The sequence below is a fragment of the Triticum urartu genome, chromosome 2A (genome assembly GCF_056163025.1).
Source record: "Triticum urartu cultivar PI428250 chromosome 2A, HENAU_Tu73, whole genome shotgun sequence".
Lineage (NCBI taxonomy): Eukaryota > Viridiplantae > Streptophyta > Magnoliopsida > Poales > Poaceae > Triticum > Triticum urartu.
The window spans coordinates 104844493-104857833 of NC_141874.1; the positions used below are offsets into that span (position 1 = coordinate 104844493).

The 13341-nt window shown below is 45.5% G+C and overlaps 1 long non-coding RNA gene across 1 annotated transcript; it reads left to right on the forward strand.

Annotated features, from left to right (window-relative positions):
* The first annotated feature begins 1364 nt into the window (after nt 1-1364).
* LOC125536046 (uncharacterized) lies at nt 1365-4982 on the forward strand. Its single transcript, XR_007294899.2, has 4 exons — nt 1365-2028; nt 2494-2726; nt 4113-4456; nt 4533-4982. It is a non-coding gene; the product is annotated as an uncharacterized LOC125536046 (long non-coding RNA).
* Nucleotides 4983-13341: the final 8359 nt, after the last annotated feature.

Below are 13341 nucleotides of genomic sequence, written 5' to 3' on the forward strand. Positions count from 1 at the left end.
TTTCTACACAAATACACAAATATTCATGGAAATTAAAAAATGTTTCAATTTTCTGTTCCTACTTTCTGTTTCTTTTAATTACAATTTTTTAATGCATTTCAAAAATTATCCAAAATTCATAAAATGTTTGTGTTGACAATTTTGTTTGCCATTTTTAACAAATGTTCGTAGTTTGACATTCTAAGCAATTTAGAAAGACTCAGACATTTTTTTGGAAATTTTTGTATAATTTTTTAAAAGAGAATATTTGTATTTTATTAACAAAATTTGGAAAGCAAACATTTTTTGAAATTTTGGACAAATTTTTAGAAGGGCGGGCATTTTTTGAAAAAGACAAAGAAAAGGAAAAGAAAAACTAGAAAAATGCAAAAGAAACAAAAAAACTAACAGAAAAAGTGGAAAAAAGACCTGTTCGCTACAGTAAACCGGACGCTGAAAAGATAGTTCTAGTAGTCCACGCTTTTGTAGTAAGACATGAAAGCTTATGAGCGTTTGTGCCTACCAACGAGCGGTCAGCTGTGGGATTATAGGGTTTGATCCCTCGCACTCCCATTTCTTGTTTGATATATTTTTCCCAGTTTCCGCATGCGACAATGGGAAGCCTCGGCCAGGCGGCCTTTTGTGCTTGGCGCCGTCTATATAACTCTACTCCCCGAACGGCGAATCCTATTTTCCGCCCATGGGTGTCAAACAATCGCGGCTTCGCTCAAGCAAAGCGAGCGCCCGACATGACACCGGCCGGCCCACTTCGAGCAAGCAATCAATTTTGGGAACATTTTAGAAGGTTCTCTAAGTTTTTCTACTATTTTGATTTCATTTATAGTTTTTTTCCGGTTTCTTCATATTATTTTTTCTTTCTGCTTATTTCTTCCTTATATTTTTCCTTTTTACCTTATTTTGTGCCTTTCTGTTTCCCATAAATTTAAATTTTCAAAAAATATTCAGAATTTCCAAAAAAATGTTTGAAATTCCAAATTTTGCTCATGTCATAAAAAAATGTTCATTTTCCCCAAATTAACTCACATTTAAAAAAAATTGGAATTCCGAATTCCAATAAAAGTTCAAAATTCCTTTTTTTTCATTTCTTAAAATTGTATATATTAAAAATAGTTCAATGTATTGAAGAAAAGTGTTAACTGTACATTGAAAAAAAATTCGCTACGTATAAAAAATGTTCATCATCTATAGAAATTTGTTAAGCGTGCATTTCAAAAAAGTTCAACATCTCTCCCTAATAATAAACCAGCGATTGCTTTTGGTCTTACGTTGTCAGTGTTTTTGCAGAAAAGTCCCTCTGTTTCTGAGAATTTAACACGCAGTCCTATTTAAGTGGGCAACGTTTTGTTTTTTGTAAAGAAAAAAAAACACCCGACCACAAACAGAGCACGGGCTCGCACTCGCCTCCTCTCCATCTCGCGCAGATGTCCTTGCCGCCGCCACCACCCACGCCGGCCGCTTCCAGTGAGCTCCGGCGCCGCGCAACACGTACCCGAGCTCCCCACAGTCTGCGCCTCCCTCCCCTCTAGCCAGTTTCTCCGCTCCCAGCCTCTATCGCCCGCTCCCAGCCTCTATCGCCCGCTCCCATCCCCACCCCCATGGCTAGGGTTTCGGGCAGGGCTTCGCCGGCGCGTCTCCCGCTCGCCGCCTTCTCCCACCACGCCGGCCTCCCTTCCCTAGCTACCCTCCCGTCGTGGAGCACCCTCGCACTGGGCACTCCTTTCTCTCCCCCTCCCGGCTCCTCCCATCGCCGAACTAGAGCACCAACCGCTCCTCCCCCACCCCCCGATTTGGGGCAGCAACACCATGAACTAACACCCAGGCGACGATCTCCTGCTAGTGTGGGTTAGTGTGGGCTTGCTCGATCTGGGGCAGACCGGCCGGTTCCGGTGTGGAGAGAGGAGGAGGAAGGTGAGACGGGAGGCCAAGGCAACAGCGAGATCCATGTCGAGCCGCCATGGCCATGACCAGATCCACGATGAGGTTAAATGGGGCCGGCTGCTCCCTACAGGACGACGAAACTCTCCATGTGTACGTGTTTGTTGTATTTGCCTGCATCTGATGGTTCTTCCAATGTGTGTGCTTAAGAAATACACCTGCAGGTGATGATTCTTCATGATATGTGCCTGGTTCTTGTGTTTCTTCCAGGACATAGAACTACCTGCAATGATTCCTTGTGTGCTTTTGTTCCGGGTTCCTTAGCTTCTTTTGGTGGATTAGCTACTGTATAAAATAAAACAAGCAAGCAGTTCATATGGGTTGATTAGCTGATGCATGTGATGCGTATAAATGGATAATTGAGGTGGGTGTGATTTATTCATGAGATGTACTCTGATTTCTAAGAAAAGGGTTTCTTCTTGGTTGAGAATAATGGAATTTGAGATGTACTGCTATGTGTTTGCTCTCCATCTTGGAATTCTAAGCTACAATTGCTGAAGTGTTGATAGGTTTGAAGTAAGTATTTTGGACTTAACACATTTCTATCAATTGTTTTAGATTGACCCGACGAATTACAAGAGCATCTTATCTGGATTTGGTGTTCTGTTAAAGGAGCAAGGAGCTAGGGGATTCTTCAGGGGATGGGTACCTTGCTTGGTTACAGTGCTCAGGGGGCTTGCAAGTTTGGGTTCTACAAGTTCTTTAAGAAGACCTACTCAGATATGGCTGGGCCTGACAATGCCGTGAAGTACAAGACCCTAATTTACCTTGCAGGTTCAACTTCTGTTGAGGTAATTTCTGATATCACTCTGTGCCCCTTTGAAGCTGTCAAGGTCCGTGTGTAGACACAACCTGGATTTGCTCGTGGAAGTTTTTAGCTGAAACTCCAAAATTCACTTTTCTTGCAAAAAATAAATATGTTAGCCAGACATGAGATTACTGTATGTCTGTCCATCCACACTTGCGCTGCAGTAGAAGAGAGCAACTTAGCATATATGACCCACACAATAATAAAGAATAAGGAAAAGGATTAGATATTTTTATATAGTATAAATAATAAAGAAGCATGACCCCAGACTGTTAAGTATGTCATCTCCAAAGGAGAGTGAAGACAGCTTTTTGTTGGGCTGCCAACTGGGTGAACAAATCCAGATTATGTTATTGTTCCGTACACAATACCTTGCTAAACGATGGTCGTCCTCAGCGAAGAAAGCCATGTCCGTGACCCTCTAAAGAAGAAATAACACAAGCCATAAGAAACAAATGCACTTTCATATACTTAGTAGAAGTCGAACCCACTTGAAAATGAGGAGTGCATAACCGGTTACCATCTAAAGATATTGACATCAGAAATCCTCAGTCACTTCCTTGAACACTTAAATTGCAGGACAAGTTTACATAGACTATTTTGTAAATTAAAATTACTGAATATGAGAACATGAGCAAACAACCAGACAGTAACAGCCTAATGGGCAGTGATTATTCCATGAGTGTCATCCCATAGAATGTTCAAATTCACTGAAATAAGCCAATTCAGCCCTTAACAGTCTAGCCGAACATCTCCCACAGATTTTGCCACTCATCCATGAGAAAAAGGCAGCATCCTTCTTTCTACCGTCGCCTATGATGGCTGTGGTGTCCAGTTCACAATGTATCGAAACATGGTCAATTCCATGACAATGAGCATACCACCCCACATGCAATTCCATGACAATGAGCATGCCACCCCACGTGCACACATGTCACTGCATCCACGCAAGGGAATATTTAAAACTTTAAAAACTAATTTGTCAAGTTGGACATGAGGACGCCCTCTGCGATGTACTCCCTGCACCTGTAGCTTATTGCCATGAATTTGGTCAGAGTTGAGGAACTGGGTCCGGACACATCAAGGGAGATGAAAAGCTCGTCAAGGACAAAGTGAGAAGCCAGAATATAGATGCCAGGCGGGACATGGTGAGATGTGATGCCGATGTCTAATGACACCAGTGGGTCGAGCGACACGGGCTTGTGCCCAGCGACGCCGAGAAAGAAGCGTCAATGACGGGCGCCGACCAGTATACGCGTATTATGGGCTTATGGTCCAATTTTGTGTTTTTTATATCAACATGATTATTTTACCGTCAATTTTCTGAATATTGTCAGTGACTAACTATTTCCCAATTTTGTTTATTTAGGTTGGAGAGAATATGTAAGGCTAATGTTTGAGCAGAAAGGAGAGTGAAAAGATGCAAGAGTGATACACCCAAGCACTTGATTTGAGTCAAACCTGGTTTGTTGTACAGCATTCCACTGTATTTGTCCGCACAAATACTTCTTGATATTTACTTATGATAGTTTTTCTCCATAGTTCAGTATCTACAGCTCTATTCTCCTAATATAGTCATATTGTCCATATAAGTGTAGATTTTATTTTGAGTTCTACTTGGATGCCACTCTGAAGGCGAATTCTTCCTGGGTGCATCATGCACATGTGTCTTGCCATTCTATATTCTCAAGTCTGAACTTCAGATTCTCAAAGGTTTCGAACACCACTTTGACCTACGACAAATATTTGGACTATTTAATCTAGTGACACTGATCATAGCCGCCCGCAGGTTTTATTCACTCACCAGCTCTGATTTTTGGTGTACACGGTACACCGTGAGGCAAGTAGGTTGACATGTCACCGTGAGGCAAGAAAGTTGACATTTTGATCTGTTATCATGAGTGTCATGTTTACTCTTGTAGTTTAGTTGTTAAGCTTAAGCTAAAGATCTGATTGTACTGTCTAGAGGTGGAATGGCTAAGCTCTCTTTATAATCCTTTTACTGGATATCTTGCAAATGACACACTAAAGGGCATGAAGTTATTAGGTGTGTGGGTATCAGTCCACTATGTTCTTATGTCTATGGATCCGCGAAATGTTTGACGCTTTATTGGTTTTGGTCACAAAAATGTTTGGTGTACATGCTTTCATCTTGAATATATGTAGCTCTAAATAATGCTACTTCCCAGTTAGTTCATTGAAGTAATAATACAATCAATTGGATGTTCTTCTACTGTTATATATGGATCTAACGGAAAAAATATTGTTTTGATATCATTGTATTTCTCCATAGTTCATTATCAACATCTTTATTCTCCTAATACAATCATATTATCCATATAAGTGCAGCTTTTAGTTCGTAAAAGTACTTTGTACTTTGCCCAATTGATTTTGCTAGATCCCCTGTTTGTACAGTATGGATGAAACGCCTTGCAATTATTTCACTAGATCAATTGTGACATCCTGATTTTTGCCCTCTCTTATTTGCCTGATTTTCATTTGGATTTATTTTGAAAATTGGGGTTTTTGAATCTTTTTATATGGACTTAAACACTTGGGTACCATTGGCTTTCACCCAAGTGCATCATTCCCCTCTCTAATCATCATTCCCCTCCTGATCCACCTCACAATAATCTTGGGAATATTTTTCTTAAATGAAAAATATTCATTTTTCCTCTCTAAAACCCTAGCTAGTTCAATGAGCTCCAAAGCAACCCTCATTTTTCTTGCTCACAAAAATCTGAGAAAATTTTCAAATATTCTTTGAACCCTAGGGCACCTTCCTGAGCAAAAGTATTTCATCACTTTTTGGAATATTTTTGCTACAGAAAATATTTTCTGTTCTGAACAGAAATGATGGTTTCTACAGCAACTACCATTTTACTTGCTTCATTGTGCCTGAATTTTCTTGTGCATCATCACCTTGGTAGATGATGGCTAGCCTTCAAAGCACAACCCCCAACTCCCAGCCATTTGACCTCAGTAACATCTCAAAGTTACTGATCAAAAACTTACCTATGTGTAAAATCTTCTCTACTGCATCTGGAGCCAAACCAAAGAGTGGTAATCCTCAAAACTACCACGAACATCAAGCCAGACATGATCTTTGGACGTTGGTCGGCCTGAGGGAGGAGTTCACGCGGTGACCACGCGTGTCCATGATGCCAGCATGCTTGTCGGCGCGCTCTGGGTGCCGCCGATTGCTCTGTTCGCGCGTGCTCGCTTCCCTCGTCAGCTCGAGTGTGCCAAACTTCGCCACCATCCTCGTCTCAACGCCATTAGCTCCCCCCTGGCGCTCGTCGACGCTGGAGCTCACCGTAGTGAGCACGGGCACAGTCCGGCCAACCTAACAGTGCGGTGCGTACTGTGCTCGTCGCCTTCTCCTCGTTCCTGTGCTCGTCCCCATTCGCCAACAGTCGTCACGTGAGCTGCGTCGCCTTCTCCCCCTCTCACTGACGCCGCTCGTCGCCGGGCATCGTGGACAGGTGTCCACCGGCGGAGCCCGAAACCCCCCTCTCCGCTCGCCTATAAATGGAGCCGCCCCCAGCCTCCTCGAGCACCATCCACCACTCCCACACACCCCACAAGGGCGTAGGAAATCGTAGCCCGGCCGGGCAGGCCACGGGCCGCCGTCCTCGAGCTCGAGCTCGCCGGCGATCCCCTCTGGTCGTCGCGGTAGCTCCAGCCCATCCCAGGCCAGGGCGATCCTTCCAGGGCCTCCGCCTCTCTCCGGTGAAGCCATCCCGTCTCACTGGAGCCCTTGAAGTTGCCTCTGCTCGCCGTCTTCCTCATCTCCGGCGACCACCGCCCTCTGCCTCCGCTTGCGAGGTCGATTCCGACGCCGTCCGACCACCCCTAGCTACGCTACGGGTACGGGCAGGTGCGCCTCCACCCCCTCTCTCGATCCCTCCCTCTCGTTTTGGCCAAGGAGCCCTCGTCGCCGGCAAGAGCTCCGGCGAAGCCGCGACCCCCCTCTGTTTCCTTCTCCCCTCCTTCTCACCTGACTAGCGGGGCCCGCTAGTCAGCCACTTAGTACGCGCGCGAAGCGGTACGAGTGGTGGCGCCCTGAGGCTTGACGTCTTCGACGTCACCCCCTAGTCTGTTTTATTTAAATTCAAATTCAATCCATTTTTAGAGAGCTTCAAACAGCTATAACTCTTCAACCATAAGTCCAAATGAATTGATTCTTTTTGCATTATGTTCTTTGTAAAGAAATTATGTTCTTTGTAAAGAAATGTAGCAGCTCACCAAAGATGAGATTTTTCTGAGCTGTCTAGAATTTCTGGTGATTTTCAGAAGAGTTCTTGATATTTTCTTCTTGTGCTTAAATTTATTTTCAGAGGGTGAGGCTTGTCTTGAGGATCACCAGAAGGCTTGTGAACCTCATCTGCATAAGGCAAGCCACAACAACATTTTCATGGTGTCATTTCAATATTGATGACTTTCTTACTTGAATGAAATGATTAATCCATGCATTTAAATAACTATTATGTTATTTATATTCTGTCAAGTATTTGTTAGTCATTATGCTTGATTTACAGAATGTTTGGAACTAGTGCAAGAAAAAAGCATTTGATTTTACAATTTTACATATATCTTTGTTTAATTACCCCTCTTCCGTCTACCCCCAATGCCGGGGTAGGAGGCCAGAGAGGCTTGCTACAAGCCCACACCTGACACAACCAAATCAATTCCTAGCAACGCCGATCCACCGCAGCCTCTCATCCGGCAATGCTGATGCCGCCTTGTGGTGCACCAGCGGATTGGTGTTTGCGCTTGTTACTTTAATTTGTAAAACCAAGTATGCCATGTTATCGACTTGCTGACGACCGACTTGTAGGTGCTTGACATGAACTCATCATGCCTTATACATCCATCATGTTATAATTAGTCTAGTGTATAAGTGGACATGAATATAAATAATATACAAACTGAGGGAAATACTTGTCCTTCTAAGTCACTATATTGAAAAATATTGGTCTTTACAACTCGTCATGCTTCAAACAGTGATGTGCACAACAAGACCACAATCCAACTCATAACCACCAAACGCACTCATTCATACTGAATCCAACATAACCAGGTGAAACAGAAAGATGGAGTATTCAGTGTTTAGATGCCAACACCTGCGAACATATTCACAAGCATTGTAGATTCTAGAGCACATACATCCCCGAGTCCCCTATTTATTACTTCTTCTCCTACCCCAAAAAATATGGCGGTGCTTAGTTCTACGGGGTCAACGGTATGGAGCCCGGCGTCTTCCGGGCCTTGGGATCACCATGGGCGCGGGGCGCCTCCGGCAGTGGGTGGTTGTGCTTCACACGGATGTGCAGCGGGTCAGTATGTCACACAGAAGGAACAAGACAAAATGTACCATAAATATGTGGCGAACCAGCATATGGACAGTCATCCCCTTCAGCATGATAGCATCCGCTATGTGATCAATCAAAGGCGTGACGGGAACCAACATTGGCTGGAATAATCCGCTCTTTAGCATAAGAGCCCATCGGCTTGCCTACGTACGCGACAACATCCCCATCTTTCTTGCCAGTCAGCCCGGGCCCTACGGCGATCACCACACCAACAACTTCCATACCTGTTGGTGGAACAGATCATTAAGCTAGACAATAATCTGATAGAAACACTGATAATAGTGCAAAGCACACCCCACAAGCCAATTGATGGAAGCAAACAACCTGATGCCATATAGTGTCATAGGATAACACAACAGAACACCAATTCTTCTTTGAGCAATAAAATAAATTGGAACATTTGATCTTATGTTCAGTGAGCAATGATCTTGAGAATCATGCTTCTGGGCATCTAAAAGAGCAGACAACCAAACTTATGGTGTATGTATCAACTGAAATGTTTGTGCGTGATTTGGGACATCTTTGAACCAGTAATTGAGACAATGTTGGTTTGGTTGGCAACTGGCCCGGAATAGATACAGTTTCTTCAGTTTCATCAGCAACAGCAAGCTATCATCAATCGATGTGGCACCCCGACTCAGAGCAACCGGTTTACCCTACATTGCCAGCCCAGAGACCATGTCTTCTGGCAACACACAACATCTTGGTACAGAAAAACAACCGCTTTATTGATGCTAGCGGATTAGAGTTTATATTACAACAGATGTCGAGGCCAAGTAGCACTCACGGTGCGACTGAACAATATGTACATTATTTAGTGAACATAAAGGGGTCTCGATCATAACAACTACGCGGCAGCGGAACAACGTCGTAGCGGAAACTCCATAGCACAGGGACACCGATGTGGACACGATCTAGACTCAAGCAACGCTCCTTTCCAATGCGACTTTCCTGAAATCTGGCATGACACGCCAGGTCAGTACATTGAATGTACTTGCAAGCTCACAACAGGCATAATCATAATGACAAACAATATCATGATAATTAACCAGTTATTAATGCAATAATGTTCCAACATGCTGTGATCATGCTCTTGTGATAAACGTCCCTCGGGACCGACTTACCAACCGTGATCGTTCTCGGATCACGAACAAACCACCATCGTTGTCTTGACCAGAGTAACTCGTGATCCTTACGGCGATCACAACCATGACCAATATTTGGCCTCGAACATCTCGATGGCCTTTCCGCCATCATCAACTGTGCAAAGTTCATGACTTAGTGTGCAAGTTTATTAAACATTGATTCATGGTGGGACATACTACGAGGCGTCCGTGACCGTGGACTCGGCTATCGATAGATTATACACTCTGCAGAGGTAGCACACGGTACCCACACCACGGAACCCATGGCCTCACACTCCCATTCGGGTGGACCAGTGACATTCCGACGAAACCCTTCCATTGCCATGACACTCTCCCGGCCACTCCGACCCAATCCCCAACGGGCTAGTCTTGGGTGGCCCCGTGTCTACCAAAGACACAATGACCATCGTCGTGGCCAAAACGATCCCACTCGGGGACCCGGTACCATAATCTCAACAACGGGCACACAAGGTTATGCCTGCTTACCGGGCCAGGGTAAGCATGCCCATAACCTTCCCTAGTTGGAGGCACCGACCAGAGGCATGTCAATGGACCGAATCAAGGCCTTCCCACAAAGGCAAATGTGGTTGCACTGGGAAAATCTCGATTCAGCGGCACCATGACCCAGTCAATGATATATTCAAGTTGAGTTATATTCACGTTCAACTTAAAATGAAAATGACCGGTGTCATAGCATGCCATGAAATGCAATACTACACATGCATCCCATATTAACGAAAATGACTGATGTCAACCATATTCACACTAAGCATAAGCATCAACAACTTATATTACTTTCCTGGACAGGGTAACTCTCACTTTGTCACACCCTAGCTAGTTCATGCATTAAAGTGATTGCATCATGTTTAAATTTCCCAGAAAGATGAAATGGGGATGATAGAACCCCCAACACCCCCCTGGAACAACTAGGGTTTACTAAAAACTTTTTCAATGAACCTGAAATGCCCTTCTAAAAAGTCCACCCTTTTTGTTTTGGGTTAAAACCTTTGACAAAAATGGTGCACATTTTTCTAGGACATCTTAAGGTCATTGGCTTAATCCATATAGTATTTGCATTTGGGCATTTAAATGCTATAAAATATTTTAAATGCTCGAATAATCATAAACTAAAATGTTTACTGTTGGATATATTCTAAGAAGTAGCCATGATTAATTTTATGATTTTTGGAAATGCCTTGGCATTTTTAATAAAGCCCTAAAGTTACAGAAATAATAAAAAATAAATAAAAACAGAAAAAGAAAGGGTTAGAACTTACCTGGGCTTACCTCACCTTTGCAGCCACCTGGCGGCCCAAGTGGCCGGCCCAGCCCACCTGCTCCCCTCCCCTGTCGTCTTCCCCCTTTGCCAGGCGGACGGGCGCGTGCCCGACGCACGCGCACCGCCGAGCGCCACCTCCTGCTTGCCGCTTCGCCGCTGGACGGGCTGGACGACCTCCACGTCGCGCCCCCGACCCCCTGGACACCTCACACTCCCCCTGCTCTCTCCCTCGCTTCCCCAACGCCATGGCCGAAGCAGCTGCCGTCGTCCCGCCGCCGTAGCCGTAGCCGCCGTCGTCTCTGCGCCACCCTACCGTGTCCACGAGCTCCGCCTCCCTCCTCTCCGTCGAGCAGGCCAAGCCCCGAGCGCTCGCGTGCCCCGAAGCCACCGCATCGACCTCGCCCGACTCCGCCACCGCCGGAGACCCCCTTCACCGTCACCGTCGCAGCAGGCCATCCCCGACCTCGCCGTCAGCTCCGTCGCAACCGCCGTGAGCCTAGCTACCTCCCCACCATCTCCGTTCCCTCTCTCGAGCCCCGTAGCGACCACCCAACGGCCGCGCCACCTTGACCACTAGCCCTACCGCACCCCTAGGAACCCAACGCACTAACCCACGCGCCTCTCTGTGCCCCCTAGCGATGAGTCCAAGCTCACTCGAGTTCCGGCCGCCGCCAAACTCGTCGCCGGCGTCATCTCCGGCGACCCCGAGCTCAACCACTAGCACCACTCGCTGCGGCTCGTTCCTAGCTGCCCGTAGAACCCAACGGCGCCTCGAACGGTGCCCTGTAGATGAAACCCGCACCTGCACCGCCGCGTTTGGCCTCGCCGGCGGCTAAACACCGGTGAGATTGACCCTGTTTGATCCCAGTTTGACCCCGCCTGAGTCACTGACATGTGGGGCCGGCTCCTAACTAAATTAGATTAGTTTTTAATTAATGCTAATCACTCTTTTAGAGGATAACGACCTCGTTAACTAACTCTCTCACTGACATGTGGGCCCAGGGCCTAACTAATCTAGTTTAGTGCTAACTAAACTTTAACTAACTCTATTAGTTAGCTGAGACACTGACAGATGGGGCCCACCAGTCAGGTTTGACCTGGGCTGGCGCCTTTGACCCGCTGACATCACAGTGACGCAGTGCTGACGCAATTAATTATTTTCTCGAATTATTTTTATATAGGAAATTCCAAAAAATAGCCAAAACTTCTAAAAATCATATCAACCATAGCTCCAAATCAAACAAATTATATATGAAAAATGATCAGAAAAATTCAGTCTTTCCATCTGTAATGGTTTCATGCATGACAAAACACTTTAAACTTGCTGTTTAGGTGAAACAAGCTAATACACTTATAATGCATAAGAACTTAAGCTTCCATTTGAATCTTTGATTCAAATGGACCCATTTCAACTTGTTTCACATTGCATTAGGCAGGACACCTCATATTGCCATTTCATAGCATGCATCATATTGTTGCATATTGCCATGTGATGAATGTGTTCTGTGGTGTCTTTCGTGGTAGGTTCTGCCTCCGAGGATATCTTCGAGTATCCAGCTGAAGGGCAATACCCTGCTACCACTCCATCAGGCAAGCAGCCCCATTGATCATATCGATACAATCCCATGTTCTCGCCTCTGCTCTCATTTACTGCATTAAGACAACAACGTTTCAAAACTGCTGTGTGCTACGGTAGTTGAACCCTTATCCTCTGCATGACCTGTCATTGCCACAGTAACTAGATGAAACCCACTAGCATGTGTAGGAGTTGATTGAGCCATGTATGTGTTTCCTACCTTGCTATGCCTGCTATGCTTAGAGTTGTGTCAGGTCTGGTTCATCTGAGCGATGGGCTAGAGTGAAATGATTATGTCGGTAATGTGAGAGATGTGTTGAACATGATTTGGTAAAGGTATCGATGAGAGGCCATGTAGGAGTACATGGTGGGTTGTTTCATTGAGGCCGTCCCTAAGAACTGAGATCTGTATGTGTGATTTAAGAATCAGCCACTATCATGCATTGGGATCCTTAATTGACCCTCTCGGCTTCTTAATCACCCTAGTACTCTGTCCAGGAGTTGCAATTAGTTTCTGGTGTTTGTAGGTTATGTGTTGGCGGCCGTGCGTAGCGCTGACCCTAGGGGTGGGCTATGATGCGGTAGATACACCGTGGCTGGGTATGCCGGGCGCCCGTTTGGCGTCTCGGGACCCTGTTCACATCATTCGGGGCCGTATGTGGAGACCTCGGCCGGACTCCCTGCGGATGAAACCTGGATAGGCGATAAACCTGGATTAGAGAGTTGAGTGTTTAGGTAGGCCGTGGCCGACACCCTCGTTGGGCTTCCGCTTGAAGGTTGCCGAGTACATGTCGTGTAAACGACGGTAAGTGGTGAGAACGTGTATGAAGAAGTACACCCCTGCAGGGTTAACATCATCTATTCGAATAGCCGCGTCCGCGGTAAAGGACTACTTGGTTGCCTATACAGTTCATAGACAAGTTAATGGTTACTACTAAAAGACTCAAGATAAGTGTGAGTACCGAGGATGGCCCTCTCGTAGGATGACGAGGGAGGATCCTTGGTGGAGTATTGTGTTGGTGATTAGTGGACTCGTGTGCGAAAACTATTTTACTAGTGGTGTCTCGTAGTATAGCTTAGCCAAGAGTCAAAGCTGGCTTGCTGCAATAACTCCACCACCTTCTTGAGAATGAGCATGTATAGTAGGTTCTGTTGTAAGACTTGCTGAGTACCTTTGTACTCATGTTTGCTTTAATTACTGTTTTCAGACGACAACACCGCCC